At 32.3% G+C, this 17,079-nt stretch overlaps 1 pseudogene; it reads right to left on the bottom strand.

Moving 5' to 3' along the window:
* LOC149564024 (potassium transporter 26-like) overlaps positions 1-16,865 on the bottom strand; it is a 44,929-nt pseudogene extending 28,064 nt beyond the window's left edge.
* Positions 16,866-17,079: the final 214 nt, after the last annotated feature.

Genomic DNA, 17,079 nt, shown 5'->3' with positions numbered 1-17,079 from the left:
ATATTATATTGTAATATATAATAATATACTATATTGTAATATGTCATATAGTATATTGAAACATAATATCTTATAATATGTAGTATTTAAATATACTTTGCATAAGCTATGAAATGTTTTACAAGTCATTTAGTTTGAAACATTTAATATATTCCTAATTTCAAATGAGATTTGGTTTGTTATGCATTTTTTCGTACTCGAAATATCTTGTATTCGATTAGACTTGGTAGAAACCAAGCCTAAATGGTCAAGATCCAAAAAAGAACAAAAAGGTGTCTTTGCCCTCTTTCTCTAATTACTCAAAAATATGTGTTGCACCCAGGCATGAGTCTACTTGTTATATGTAGAGTCTTACAAAAAAAAAAAATTATTATTTGAGTTTGATTAAGGTGGTCAGACATACACCTACTCCTTACTTTTCTCCTAAAAAAATTGTACCACTATATTGAATTTTAAAAACTTGATAAACTATTTTTTTCTTCAGAAAAGGGCTAGTAGTTTAAAAACTACATTCACTTTCCTATATATTGTATTCTTACAATTTTTTGATATGAGATTCATAACTACTTCCAAATTTCACATCAAATTGACTAACCGTGATCTTGCACATACCCATCTACCTAACATGCCTACAAGTACACATGATTGAGACACATCTCATTTAGTGACCTCCATTCATTATTGCCTTACTTATAAGAGAATGCTCCTAAACATTGTGCTATCATTAATAAAAATAAGTAATATTGATTGTATTGCACAAGTCAAACCCAATGTTTGTGTTCCTACTTTCACAATATTGATCATGACGAAATAAAGATGATTTTTGCAAAGATAAAGATTTAAAATGACAAGATCATCTTAGATATGAAACTCTTATGAGGATTTTCACATTAAACTACCAAATTAATGCTCTTTGAAAGTCTTGTAAATCTTAATACAATAACATGATAATCATAAATGAAAAAGATAAATCCATACTTATGTGCAAAATGGTTGTTATCAATTATTCCTCGTATGATGTCTTTGGAATGGATTGGGTTATGATTTTCATTCTAGATAGTCCACTAGGCCTTATGAATGATAGATAATGCTTTTTATATAAGGTCAACAACTTATTATTTTTTGAAATGCAAGTCATTAAATAATGATTGAAAATGTGAAGATTGAGACTAGATCATGAATACCGAGGTATCACAAAATTCTAAACATTAGCCCTCTTTTGGAAGGACTAAGGTACTCAATGACCATGTCTACTTAAAAAGAAGCTCTAAAAGGAATAGACAAATGTTAGAGCCTTAAAAATTAGATCTATTGTTACCTATTTTTATTAAATTAAATTAAACTATAGGAATAAATCGGTAATATTATATTAAACTACTTAAATAGAACTGATTGCAATAGTATATTGCCTTCAGCAAATACAATAAGGAATGAAATTTCAATCGGGAACAAGAATACAAGGAAAAATTGCATGTAGCAATAGCGAATACATTATAATTTATTCTCTACTTTACGGAGGGAATAACAACTAGTCCTATAAAATTTAATAAATGTAGATAAAGATTTCAATCCACTAAACAAAATTTTCAATCTACAGTTTTTATATCTTGAATATTTCAATCCACTAAACAAAATTTTCACTCTACAGTTTTTATATCTTCAATATTTCAATCCACTAAAGAATTTTTCATTTTGAATCAAATATAGGAATTCAAAACTCATATTTCAATCCACTAAACAAAATTTTCAATCAACAGTTTTTATATTTCAATCCACTAAACAAAATTCTCTAGGAATAAATGTTTTTATATCTTGAAAATGCTGACTACAGTTCTTTTGGCTGTTTGACATTAGGAAATGCTACATTTGTCTTATATCTAAAATTTATCAGATACTGAACTTGTTAATTTGGAATTTAGATTCAAATGAAAATGAAAATGAAAATTTGATTTAATTCCAATTCCAATTTCAATAGGCAATCCCAATTCCACCTCTTCAAGTAGAATTAACAAATTCTCATTTCGAGCCAACATAAGAATTCAAAATTCATATTTCAATCCACTAAATAAAATGCTGACTACAGTTCTTTTGGCTGTTTGACATTAGCAAATGCTACATTTGTCTTATATCTAAAATTTATCAGATACTGAACTTGTTAATTTGGAATTTAGATTCAAATGAAAATGAAAATGAAAATTTGATTTAATTCCAATTCCAATTTCAATAGGCAATCCCAATTCCACCTCTTCAAGTAGAATTAACAAATTCTCATTTTGAGCCAAAATAAGAATTCAAAACTCATATTTCAATCCACTAAATAAAATGCTGACTACAGTTCTTTTGGCTGTTTGACATTAGCAAATGCTACATTTGTCTTATATCTAAAATTTATCAGATACTGAACTTGTTAATTTGGAATTTAGATTCAAATGAAAATGAACATAAAAATTTGATTTAATTGCAATTCCAATTTCAATAGGCAATCCCAATTCCACCTCTTGAAATAGAATTAACAAATTCTCACTTCAAACCAAAATAAGAATTCAAAACTCATATTTCAATCCACTAAACAAAATTTTCTACCCATTCCAGTTTAATCCCAACAAAGAAACGGTTGTTAAAAATACTGTAACACTACGATCAAATGTATGACTTCATATCGAAAATAAGGATCATTGATATAAGTCTTTGATCTTCTTACCATAGGCATTTGCAATTGAAGCACTATCTTGGAAACCTAAGAGTACAGCAAGGCAGAGAGCCATAATTATGTGGTTAATCTCTGGAATGTAGATCCGACCCACCTTGTCCTTTGATGTTTGAATTATCTTCACCCGAGGGAAACAACCTAGTGCCATAGATTGCTTTATAATTTAGAAGGTTGCCAAAATCAATGACTGACTGGCAACAATGGCCGCTAATGTGGCAACAACAAACATTTCCCAATACACTCCATTGTTTTTTGGTAATGAGCTGTAGAATGTATCTCCTATGTCCTCTTTATGCTTGATTAAGTAAGCTGCTTGCCCAGAGTATGTCAGAATCAAGGAAGGGTAGACCAGAATGGAGAAAGCAATCTGCAATGTAAAATACCAATTCTGTTATCAAAATGCAAATCCAATAAGAAAATGAAACCGTAATAGTTTAGTCTTTAAAAATCAGTTGAACCTGGATGGAACCCTTGTTGAAGTAGCCCAAGTCTACAAACATAGCCTCAGAACCTGGTTTAAATATAGATACAAGAAGCTTCCTTTAGTTCCTCTTTGTAATTCTATGAAACATATAAGACATACGGAGTATTAAGGAATCTTCTTATTTTCGAAAAAAATTGCTCCAAAAACTCTGGCTTTCCACCCCCTCTAATATCTATTCAATATTTCTTATAATTATTTTTCCTATATAAATTTTCATCACAGAAAAACACCTTCCCATATTTAGGTAATATATATTACCTCTCTTTTTGCTTATTTTAAATTTCTCAACATAATTGTACATGTGGGTATTTATTGCCTCTTCAGTAAAGACTTATTGATTAGACACTTATGTCTTATTGCTTGAGCCAAAATGTTTTATACAATATTTATGAGTAAATGGATATCTTTTACAAACCTGTTAGAGCTAAGACAGTTCCTCCAAGCAATACCCATCCATGTTTCCCATTATTTTGAAAGAAACGGACTATGTAGTAAGGGCTCACTGCCTTAAATACCCCCGGATAGTATTTAATAACGTTATATACGCCAATAATGGCATTGGCAACGAACCACACAACTGCTACAGGAGAAAACAGAAAACTCACTTTACCAGTACCAAATCTTTGAACAAGAAAGAGTACGACAAGTATCACAGCTGAAACACCCACGACAGCACCTGCATGAAATATAGTATTCAGTAATCTGTCTTAATTCACTCCATACAAGCTAATATTGAGATAAGTATATTTTGGGATTCTCAAATTATAATCAGCCGCATGAAACAATGTCTCACCATTAGTCAGTTCAGAGTTCTCTGACTGAATTCCTTCGATAGCAGACATTACTGCTCAATGTTTGAAAGAATAAACAAAATTAGCTAACAATGAGAACCCTACGAATCCTTTATTACCTCATCTCCAAAATTAAGAGGAGTCTTACAAAAACAAAAACAAAAAATGATTGAAATACAATGATTTCATTTCAGACCAGAAAGTGCAGGAGTGAGCGCTCCATCACCAATGACCATGCAGGTGCCCATCATCACAAAACTAAGCAAAATCCTCTTCACCACTACACTCTTCTCAAGCACTTCCTTTACCTTGTTGTTACCATTTCGTAGATTATTTTGTTTTCCAAAATATGTCAAATTAGGATCCAAAGAAAGCTGTTGAGATTGCGTGCCACCATTTTGTCCCATATTGACATGCCGACATAACAGTAAATATAGAGCAAATGTTCCTCCTAAACAAAGTACAGTAAATTACCACAACAATCATTCAATGGATACCAAGATATAGAAGATATCAATATGTTCAACAATATATTGCTTACCTTCTCCATGATCATCTGCTCTGATAACAATGAAGACATACTTCATGAGGATGAGTGTTAATGACCAGTATATGATGCTCAGATATCCCAAAATATCGACTTACAATATGAAGAGCACTGAAGGTATAAAGGGGTGAAGTCCCAACATCTCCATAAATAACTCCGAGCGTTTCATAGGCTAGCCACAAGGTTCCCCACTTTCCAACATCACATCATCTGTATAAGAGAAGTTTGTGATCATTTTGCAGTGTTTTTCTAGAATTATTTTCCAATATTAGAAATTGGAAAGAAAAAAGAAAAGATTTGAGGTTGGCAGCATAGATGACTTGTGAGAAAAAATAGATTAAAATCAACTCACAACTTAACCCTAAACTTAAAAAAACTTTGCCCGGCACTTAAAAGTTGCTCGGCACATGAAGGTGCCGAGTGCCAGATTTACTCGGCACTAGCTCGGCACATGAAGGTGCCGAGTGGCAGGCAACAGGTGCCGAGTGAACTCAGCACAAAGAGCAGCTCGACACTTGCACAGGAAATGCTCGGTACCAAATGGATGCCGAGTGAGCTCGGCTCCAACTGGGAAGGAAGATGCCGAGTGTTCTATTTCAAACTCAAGAAATATAACTTAGAAAATATTTCAACGTGAATGCTTTCACCATTAAAACCAGAAAGCCAAATGCTTTAAGCTTTCAACCAAACTTGTTAAATCCAATTAATAGAAGATGAAGAACAATAGAGTAAGTATGCTGGCTTGCTTTCTATTAAATATGAGATTTAAACTATTACAGAATCTAGGAGCATTCGGCTTCAACCAAAAAAACTCTAAATTTACCCTAAAACTTCAAATGACTTCAATACTTCAAACTTTAAACTTGCAGCTCTAATGACTGCATACAAAAACGCCTGGAGCAATCACTGCTTCACAGGTCGAATCCAATGAACAATAAACTTACAGAATGATTAGAGAGAAGACGTGCAACTGCAGGCATGAAATAAAAAAACTTCTTTCTCTGCAATCTAACGACAGGATCTGTTGATCTTCTTCCACTGCTCTTCTCTGCAACTTCTTTCTGATCTGCTTGATCTGCACTTAATGGAATGAATGTTGAAACATTCCTTTTATCATATTCTTCCTTTCTCTCTCAACGTTCAAATTTCAAATTCTCACCTACCAAAATGAATGCCTGCTTTCCATAAAAGCCTACGGTGACCTGACAGGGTAGATGGGCGTGGGGCTCGAGGACAACCTGCAGACATTGACATTAATTTCCAACACCCCCCCTTTGTCCTGAGACCAACAAACAAGGATCACTACTGATCCAAATAAACTACACCAAGACTTTGTTTTAGGTGCACAAAAGTTCCAATGCCTAATGGCTTGGTGAAAATATCTGCTAGCTGCTGCTCTGACTTGCAGAAATTCATCTTGATATTCCCATTCTCCACCAACTCTCTGATGAAGTGATATCTGATTTTTATGTGTTTGCTTCTCCCATGGAAGACAGGATTCTTGGACAATGCAATTGATGATATGTTGTCACAATAAATTGTGGTTCCATCCTCTTGCCTTTCATTCAAATCTGTCAAGATCCTCCTTAGCCAAATTGCTTGACATGCTGCTGCATTTGCTGCAATGTATTCAGCCTCTGCTGTAGATTGAGCAACAATAGGTTGCTTCTTGGATGCCCATGAAATTGCACCCGATCCCATATGAAACATGTATCCGAAAGTGCTCTTCCTATCATCTATACTTCCAACCCAATCACTATCAGTGTAACCAACCAACTTGAATTCATCATTTATAGTATACAAAATTCCAAATCCCTTGGTACCTTTCACATACCTTAGGATCATCTTTCCTGCTTGCCAATGGGAATCCTTTGATGTTTCCATAAATCTGGAAATCAGACTTACTGCATGCATTAGGTCTGGCCGAGTTGCAGTCAAATATATTAAACTTCCAACCATACTCTTGTATAATGTTGGATCTACTCTCTTGCTATAGTCTTCCTTGCTCAACTTCAGACCTACTACTGTTGGTGTGGGGGCTACCTTATTGTTCTGCATTTTGAATCTCTCCAAGATCTGCCCTGCATACTTTTCTTGAGAGATGAAGATGCCATTATACATTTGTTTTACTTCTATGCCTAGAAAGTATTTCAAGAGACCTAGGTCTGTCATTTCAAATTCACTTTTCATGGCCTCTTTGAAAATTTTAAAAGGGTTAGTAATTAGGTAGTAGGATTATTTGAGTAGCCTAGTATTGCAATGTTGTGGTAGATAAGTAATGTTAGTTTAATTAGAATAATAAAACTCACTTAGGAATGTCATTACCAATAAGGTATATGAATAAGAGGATAAGTAGTAATGCATATAATTAATCAAATAATAATAATAATATTAGAATTTAGATTTATAATGTATCTTTTTTTTGAATTATTGAATAAATTATTTTTAAAAATAAAAATAAGAACTTATAGGGTCGTAATTTAATAATGGAACAAACACCTTAGACATTCCACACATGGAATGGTAATTTAGTGCATTAAGATTTTAAATGTGAGTAAATCTAATATTTCCAAGGGGAGGTAAAAGTATGTTTGGAAATTAATATCATTAAATTACTGAGGTTAACAATGTTAGATCTTGTGACACGGCATATTAACTCAAACTTAATTAAATGCATTGACTTACTCCCTCATTTGGAAATATAGATACTCAAAATTGGATGGATAATGAGTAAATAATTTATTTGGAGTAAGATCATTGAACAGTCAATAGTAATTTTTATTTTTATTTTTCTGAAAAAAAAATTTGGTTGTATTTTAGCTAGTAAATGTTAGGGCATGGCATTTGGTATCAGAGCCCAGGTTATGAAACACTGGGCATTGATGGGTCCATGAACGAATGTACAATTCAAATGTTACCTTTAGAAGAATAGAAATGTAATGATTAATGCTAAAAAAAAATAATAATAAATAAAATAAGTTTGTAATGACAACACAAAGATATAATAATGCAGTAAAAATATATGTACTTTATTGCAAAGAGGTGATGCTCTCCTATGATAATCAAGCTATTGTCATCAATTTAATGTAAATAAGAACTTACATATTAATCTAAATATTTATATAGATAGCATCAATGAGCTAGCATCTTTCATTAGTGGTATTCTCAACTTCAGGATAAGACATAGATATTTTATTTTATTTTACCTCTTAATTGTATCAACACTTTAAATATATATATCTTAATTACAGAATAAAGGCCATTCAATTTTTTTATTATAATTATTGATAAATATATCATATTTAGTAAGATATTAATAGTAATTTTTATTTTTATTTTTCTAAAAAAAATTTACCTCTAACATTTCTAGATGAAGGATCTTTTCTAATGCACTGTGAATATAATTTAAAAAAAAAAAAAAAATTAAAAAAATAAAAAAATCAATAAACAAATATTGAATTTCCATTTAAAAGATCAATTTTTTTTTAAATATAATTTTTTAAAAATTATTTTTATTGATTTATTAATTAATTTTCATGAGTAGTTAAAGAAAATAAGAATAACCTATACATTTTTGCTTCTAATTAACATTAGCTAAACTTGTATTTCTTTATTCATTTCATTGATAAAGAAATACTAATTTAATAGTATGTGTCAAAATACACATTTCACATTGTCACTGCATGTAAGAGACTTTAGTGACCATTAATTGAACCAAAATGAAGGAATTGTAAAGAAAATAAATGCAAGATTTATCTAAGATTTTCTATGCAAGTAAATGAATCTAAAAAAAGATGAAATACAAATTTAGTCTAAGAGTTTAATAAGAAAACATTTAAGCTGGAGCATGTATGCAATTTAACAACTAAAATGAAAGTAATGAAAGAGAATGCAACAAAGCTTTTGAATGCACAAATGTGGAGTACTCAAACTGACAAAGTTTCTTTACTCACAAATTTCATCCTCTCAAATGAGAGACATAAGTTCCCAATTTATAGAGAAACCTAAAATAAATAAATGGTGTATATCAATTAGATGAATGGTGGAGATTGAATGAGTGTGCATTTGGAAATGGAAGTTTCCATTTGAGAGAGAGTTAAATGATTTGTTTCCTTGTTCTTCTCAAAATCACTCAATGTTTCCATTTTTCCTAACTCAAAAAGAGATTTTGGAGATTTTGTTAAAATTGTATATTTAAATAATAAAAATGTGTAGACTTTTGATTCAAATAATTAATAAATTCATTTGCCATGTAATTTTAGAAAATGTAAAAAATTTAAATCAAAGTATTAGGAGATTTTAATTAAATTAATTGATTTAGTGGGTTTAATAGCCAAGATGTAGATATTCATGATTTTATCATTTTTATTTTTTTGTGATCATTGTAAATTAATGATTTTCTACTGTTGATATTAGAGTCAATTAGGACCTTGTTGATCATTTGAAAGATGAGGGGCAAATTAGTATATACGGATACAAGGTATAATATCCTTTATATTTAATAGAATATAAATTTCATGATCCGATTTAACATTATTCCTATAACTAAAAAAAACATTAACTATTTATGAATTAATTGTATAGCTGTGACAATTGTAATTGATTATCATTAATAATAATAATGTTGAAGGGTTAGGGTGTCATAAATATATAACATCTAAATTAGTGTGGGAAACGATAATAGTTGAAGGGCATATAACAATATCAAAACATGATGAAGTGAACCATAGAATGGTATCTTGGATGTGAATACAAGTGTAATATTAAGATTTGTTACAATGAAGATGGAAGTGAAAATTGGCCTTTAAAAAAATAATTTAAAAAAAAATAAAAAATAAATAATGATTGATATTGAGGTGGTCATGGAATACCTGATATATATAATAGAGTAGAGGAATTATTATCTTCTTAAATGGGTCTATGATACTGAAGAATAATCCATTCGAAACACCATTGTGTGGTATAGTCAAATTTGTAAGTGTCAAGGTGTGATATTCCTGTATTAGATATAGGATGTAGTTGATAGTTGGATTCCTTAGTATGATTGCTACTTATCACACTATCGTATAGAACTCTTAACTTTAAGAAGATATTATTCATCTAGGAGTTGTGATCTTAATGTACATGTTGGATAATATGGATAATTACTTATTTAGGCACACCCATTTGGACACAATTCAAATTGGGAATCTAGGTTTCAAAAAGAATTTACATGATAGTTTATAGATACCATGCTTACCCTCAAAGATAGGATGCTAAATTGAATCATTGATAAAGGATATTTCTATGGCAAGGTTGCATAAGCATACGTCCCCTTCTTAGATCAACTATTAGTAGAGTCTAGTTTCAACACTAGGTGCCTAACCCATTATGTTTCAACATATGTAGTAAATGACAACCCAGTGTAAGATGTGTTAGTGCACCCAATTAAACCATGATCTATGAATGAAGCACTCAGAGACATAGTGGATATGAGACTTCTTACTAATCCATTAAACAACAATTTCTCCTCTTCTCCATCAGGGAACCTTGGTACGACCACATCATGCTTGTGAAATTGTTATTCAATGTAAAATTTTGTTAATCCTTTGTTCAAATTTTGCATTTATGAAATTTTTATTTTTCTTACCAACAATTTGACACACATTATTTCTCTAGCTTTCTTGATCTTGGTCCCATTTTGCCTTAGGGACATGTCTTATTTTAAATTTGATTTACCAATGTGGCCACATCTATGATGATTTCCTATAAAATTGATCCTTTTATTTTGAGTTACTTATGAGGCATTTTGTTATGGATTAGGTTGGCAAGAATATTGTATTGAAATGGCCATATCAAGGAGGATCCTTGACAAACCATCTAGAGAATTAATATACCAGTAAACGTTCTTTTTATCCATTGCAAAGCTACTAGACAAGATTTCTAAGACACCACCCCTTCGTATGCCATAAATATGAAATATGGTCCAACCTCTATTAGCACAAGTATATAATGTATATTAAACTAGATAAGACCATAGATGCATGCTATGTTAAGGACCTTAAGCAAGGACATAAACAATTTAGCAATTGGACCCTAGTAAGGTAAAGATTGGTCTATTGGCACCAATAACTAGGAGACTTAAGTTGAGACAAAATTCATAAATGCAACAAAGATAATATCATAGTACCTGCACCTTATTGATGAACTCCAGGAGGAGGTTCATGCCTAGGGGGGGAGGATGTGAGGCCTCACCCAATCCATCATAGTATAGACGACATAATTGCATTGTGGTACTTTTAATTTGATGTTTTGATATAATTTTGAGACTATAGGGTTATGTCATTTTAATATCAACATTTTGATGATTCACACTTATTAGAACCTAATTTAATTATTTCATTTCATGTTCTAGGCTATTTCAATTGCTTTAATGGAAACTAAATTACATAAATACTTGAATGTCAAATTGTAATGTTCAAATGAAAATTAGCACCAAAGGATAGATTTAGATATGAAAATGAACCCAACTCACATGCCTTGTAACTTAATAGTCACAAATTTAATATTTCATCACTATGATAGAGAATAGGTTATGAGGTTGTTCAGAATGTTAATTTGATCATGTTACATAAGAACCTTCTATTTTGTATGAAATGATTGAACACATATGGATACAGTTTTATGACCTGATACTATTAGATTTTGATGCGATGTGAAATGTTAATTATATTAAGATGATTTATGATTTTTAGATAAACGTTAATTCAATTATGATGCTTTATAAGATGAAGGATTATGGCATGCAGATAAATGTAATTTGATAATGAGGACAACAAGACATATGGTTACATTTGAAAATTGGTTTTATATTATGATGACATAATTATGGAAACATTCTAATAGTCTGCAGAATTAACCCTAGGAACTCACACACAAACCCCTCATTATGTGATGAAGGGATATTACTAGGAATGTCATTATCCTTAACCTAATTGAAAAGATACTAGTTAACAAGTCTACATATTAGTGATTTTCGTTTAAATACATATCCTAGGATCCAATTATTTGCTTAAATGATTTAATAGATATGACCTTAGTGTTCGTGGTTATGATAGACAAGTATTGTGATAGTGTATAGAATGGTAATTTCATTATGATAAGAAAGATAAATGTTGATACACATTTTTTTTTATTGAAATGTTTTGAATAGTTTATGGAAATAATTAGATGGAAGTTACCTGAATAAGTTAGTGGGGATTAAATGATATTGGAATATTCTGCACTTATCTACATGTATTTTTATATTATTTCATTGGACTACTGACATTGAGCTAAGTGTGCAGGAAAGTGGAACCATGGAAATTCTTGGGGAAACAAGTTCCAAACCTTGTGAACATAGTTTAACCAAGGTGAATCTTCGGAAGATTGAAAAGCCTCATTGTGAAAGTATTTTTCTTCATAATTGTATGGTTTCTTGCTTGTGAATATGTTTAATCATATATTAGATGCATTAAAGGCATGCCAAGGAAAATGTAATGTATTTTTATGTGTGTCACTTGACACTTGTATAGTCTATGTGTTGATGACATGTCACCTATAGTATTGGTCTCAAGGTTACTCAATCTTGGTCCTCTTCCTTCTTTTCAAATTAATGCTTGAGTACACCCATTTAGGAGAGAGTGTTTGGATGGGTCACATCATGTTGGAATTCGAATTCAAACTTGACAAGGAGTTTAGGGGGTCTAGATGGGATCCTAAGGTGTTATTTTATTGTTAAAAAAGCCACCCTAATGGTAGTATAGTAGGTTAGGGGCCTAAATTTAATTATTTTAATGTTTTCCTAGCTTTGGGAACCCCTTAAACAAAGCCAACTTGAACCAATTCGAAATTTGAGTTTTTCTATGATAGAACCCTCTCAACCCCACTTGGTCAACCTTCTTATTTTGGAGTAGCAACAATGTAAGATAGGGAGGCTTGATGTTTCTTACTAAAAAAAGGGTTAGTGGGGAGTCTTTTAAGGGGGGAGTGACAAGTTAGTGGGTTGTTCACCCACTCTCTAATTTTCGAGATAGCTAAGTTTTGGAGGGAGATTAAAGAGAGCTCTTCTACAACTATCCTTACCCTAGCTTGGACCAAGGTTGGTGACTTAAAACATGTTCTTTTATTCCTTTCCTTTCCTATGAAAAGAAAAGAAAAAAATAAAATTTGCAAGTGTGAAAAGTTATCAATGGAGTATGCATTGCATTGTCAATCTTGTGTTATGAGCTTGTCATTGTGTTGGGAAGAAGTGACTGTGTTTTGTGCTTTTGGAGATCCTTTCTTGGTTTTTTTTTTGTGGTTCTTCATTTGTTTTTTGGTTGTTTCTTGTTTGAATGTGAGAGTTGATTGTGATTATGGGTGTGAAGGCTTCACTCACCCTTGGGAGGGCAGAGAAGCCTTGGGTGAAGGGCACAAGTTGGGCTTGACATTGCAGGTGAGAAAATAAATCTTTTTTTCTACCTCATGATGAGGTTTGTTATTATCATGGAGCATGGGCTCCATCATGGCCATGAAATCTTGTTGTTTGGGAGTTATAAGGAGGTTTGGTGGATGAGGAGAAGATGGTTGTTTTTGAAGGCCTTGAGAGGCAATGCAGTGGCAATATGTTGTTTATGTTGTGGTGGCCTTGAGAGGCGAAATGCATTGGCAATATGATATTTATGTTGTTAGAATTTCTCCTCCTTGAAGAGCCCACCTTCACCCAATGTTTTATGATTCCAATGGTGAATCATTGTGCAAGCCATGTAAGGGTGTTGATTTGTGTTTGTATTGTGTATTCATGCAAAATTTTGTGATGTAGGTGTGTAACCTGTTTGGTTCTTGTTTCCCTTGCTTGGTGGGTGGCTTCAAAGAAGCCTAGGTTGGGAGGTGAGCCTCCATGGTTCCTATTTTATGTGTGTTATGTGCAGGTTTTGTGAAGATGTATGCCATGAAGTATTAGGGTTCCACCATTGTCAAAGTGGAGAAGATACCAATGTGTTAAAAAAAAAAAAGGCTCAATGTCCATGATTTTGAAAGTCTCTTGTCTTGTTTCAATGTGGTGTAAAAGAGATTGTGCTAGTGTTACCATGTGAGTAAGTAGAGAGAAGAAATTGAGAATGTTGTGCATATATGTCTCCTTATAAAGAAATGATCATTTCAGGTTTTATGTGTTATGAAGCACTAGTGTGAGTTGGAGAATACACTGATATCATTGTTACCAAATTAAATGTTATAGAAGGAAGGATGTAAGGCTGTATGTTTATATATTTTTATTTTATTTTATATGGAGTACTCCATGTTAGATTTCATGTGTTATGAGATAAGGTTGTATGTGATTCTTCTCTCTTGGATGTATTTGTAGATATTAATTTCCTAATTGCCATATAGAATAATGTGATGTGATGATAGAGTTGTTAAGATAGAAATATATCAGTTACATTGAAAGGATATATGTTGTGCATTTCATAACATGGAATAGAATTATTAAGTTTATACTTCATTATCTATGTATAAACATCCATACATTAGACTCTTTAAGTTCTATTAATTTGCTAAGAAGACAAAACCATACTACTAACAAATATGTTCACTTTAAAAAAGAGAGGAAGTTTTGATGGAAAGAAATGAAGTATTTACATAAGTAGAGGGAAAAAAGCATATTGCAACCTTCCTGTAGGACCCATTCTCCTCTCTGGAAAATGTATGGGATTTGGCAAAATGATCTTTCCTTATTACAGACCAAAAAAAAATAGTAATATCCATAAATATGCCCCAATAGATGTAATAATGTCACACTACATATATCAAATCACCAATTTTAAACACTTAAACTAAAACCCAAGTCATGAATTTAAATATTCATTTCATACAATGGATTGACCAACCCAGCGTTACCTTAAATGATGAACAAGCAAAATGTTTGCACAGAAAATAAAATGTGGTCCCCATTTAGGTGAGTTGTCTTGCTTCACCTTGGGGCCATACAAAAAGGTAGTCATGAGTGCTTTATTTGACTAGACATCCCTTTTTTTTAAAACCTCTACCTAAGTAGCCGACATGGAGATTTGGTGCAGGTTATGTTGGTTTGAAATGCACTCCACCACGCCTAGGGAATAGGGAGCCCATACGTATGGACAAGGTGAGGATAGATGGAAGTTATTGATAGGACTATGTCCTGTCACATTTGACTCCTAGGGACCAATCCTTGCATGCCTTGAGTTGGGAGAAACATAAGAGTCGATCATGCTCTTTAAAAGGGGAGAGTTGGGCACATGACCCTAGGATAGAAGGGGGTATGCCTAAAGGGAGATAGCCTCTTAAAAAATAAATAAATAAATAAAATTAAGTAGTAGTTGGGGTACGTGCAGCTCATGTAGAGGCTAGGTGGATTTAGATTTTTTTTAAAAAAGGAAAGAGTGTATATATATATATATATATATATATATAATGTAGTGGGGTATCAGGTGGGAATGAGGCATAGTTTAGTTTATTATTGTTGAAAATTTTAAAAGGGTTAGTAATTAGGTAGTAGGATTATTTGAGTAGCCTAGTATTGCAATGTTGTGGTAGATAAGTAATGTTAGTTTAATTAGAATAATAAAACTCACTTAGGAATGTCATTACCAATAAGGTATATGAATAAGAGGATAAGTAGTAATTTATACAATTAATCAAATAATAATAATAATATTAGAATTTAGATTTATAATGTATCTTTTTTTTGAATTATTGAATAATTTTTTTTTAAAAATAAAAATAAGAACTTATAGGGTCGTAATTTAATAATGGAACAAACACCTTAGACATTCCACACATGGAATGGTAATTTAGTGCATTAAGATTTTAAATGTGAGTAAATCTAATATTTCCAAGGGGAGGTAAAAGTATGTTTGGAAATTAATATCATTAAATTACTGAGGTTAACAATGTTAGATCTTGTGACACGACATATTAACTCAAACTTAATTAAATGCATTGACTTACTCCCTCATTTGGGATTATAGATACTCAAAATTGGATGGATAATGAGTAAATAATTTATTTGTAGTAAGATCATTGAACGGTCAATAGTAATTTTTATTTTTATTTTTCTGAAAAAAAAAAAAAAAAAAATTGGTTGTATTTTAGCTAGTAAATTTTAGGGCATGATAGTATAGCTGGCTGTGAGCTCTTTCTTAATGCCATATTTCCTGCAAAAGTTTACAAAAGAATTGGAGGTATACTCCTCTCCTTTATTTGATCTAAGGACCTTGATATAGTGTCCACATTCTCTTTCAGCCTGGGCTTTAAATTCTACAAATTTATCAAATGCTTCAGATTTATTTTTTAAGAAATACACCCATGTCCTACGACTAAAATCATCAATAAATGTCATAAAATATGTACTCTTCCCAATGGAAGTAACTTGCATAGGACCTACAAGGTCATTATGCACTAACTCTAATGGATATCTAGCCCTCCTAGAATTTTCTGAATTAAAGAGAAGCCTATGTTGCTTACCCAAAATACAAGCCTCACACTTGTCACAAGAATTTTCTACACGTGGCAAACCTTCTACCATTCTTTTATTTGACAACAAATTCAAACCAACATAGCCAAGATGACCATACCTGAGGTACCATAGCCATGAGGGGTCTTCAATCACACTCCTTAGAGCTGATTGTGTGGGAGGTGCAGCACTAACTTGAGATGAGAAACATGTCTCAATCCTCAAAGGAAACATTTTGTTCTTTGTCATTTGAACTACTGCAAGTAGGTTCTTGCTCCCATCTTTTTCTTGAATGACACACATGTCATTCTCCATCAGCACTTTGTATCCATTTTGAATGAGCTAACCAATGCTCATCAAATTGTGCTTCATACCAGGGGCAAAATACACATTTTGTATTTTCCTTTTTTCACCTTTCTTGGTGCAAACCATAATAGATCCTTTGCCCACAACTGGTAGGGTTCCATTGTTACCCATCTTAATTTTTGATTTGAAACTCTTGTCAATGAATGAAAATAAGGTTTCATTACCACTCATGTGGTTGCTACATCCACTGTCGAGGTACCAAACCTCAGGGCTTCCTTCTTCACCAACATTACACATGATGAAGGCAGTGTTTTCACTTCCCATATTCACATCAGCCACATTTTCTTGTTATAACTGATCTTTCTACTTCTTCCAACATTCATTTGCATAATGCCCAAATTTATGACAGTAGTAGCATTCTACATTACTCTTATTAGAGTTGTAGTTTTTCTTACCTCCTCTTGAAGTATTTTGTGAGCTACTTGCTCCATCTGCTCTTCCTGAGATTTCTGTTGCAGCATTCCTTTGTCCTCCATTACCCCAGCCTCTACCTCTAGAGTTCCTACCTGAGCCATTTCGTCCTCTCCCCCTTCCTCTTGGATTTGACTAAACCTTGAATGCTTGGTCTTGGGTAGAAGAAGATGTAGATCTATTGATCCTATAACCGTGGGTTTGAAGAGAACCCATCAACTCATCCATTGTCAAAGTAGTGAGGTCTTTTGCCTCTTCTATGGTCATTAACAAATGGTC

The sequence above is a fragment of the Cupressus sempervirens genome, chromosome 4 (assembly GCF_028749045.1).
Source record: "Cupressus sempervirens isolate cs-2001-9-10 chromosome 4, ASM2874904v1, whole genome shotgun sequence".
Lineage (NCBI taxonomy): Eukaryota > Viridiplantae > Streptophyta > Pinopsida > Cupressales > Cupressaceae > Cupressus > Cupressus sempervirens.
The sequence above is the reverse complement of the archived record's forward strand: the minus strand, read 5'-3'. Positions and strand labels throughout refer to the sequence as shown.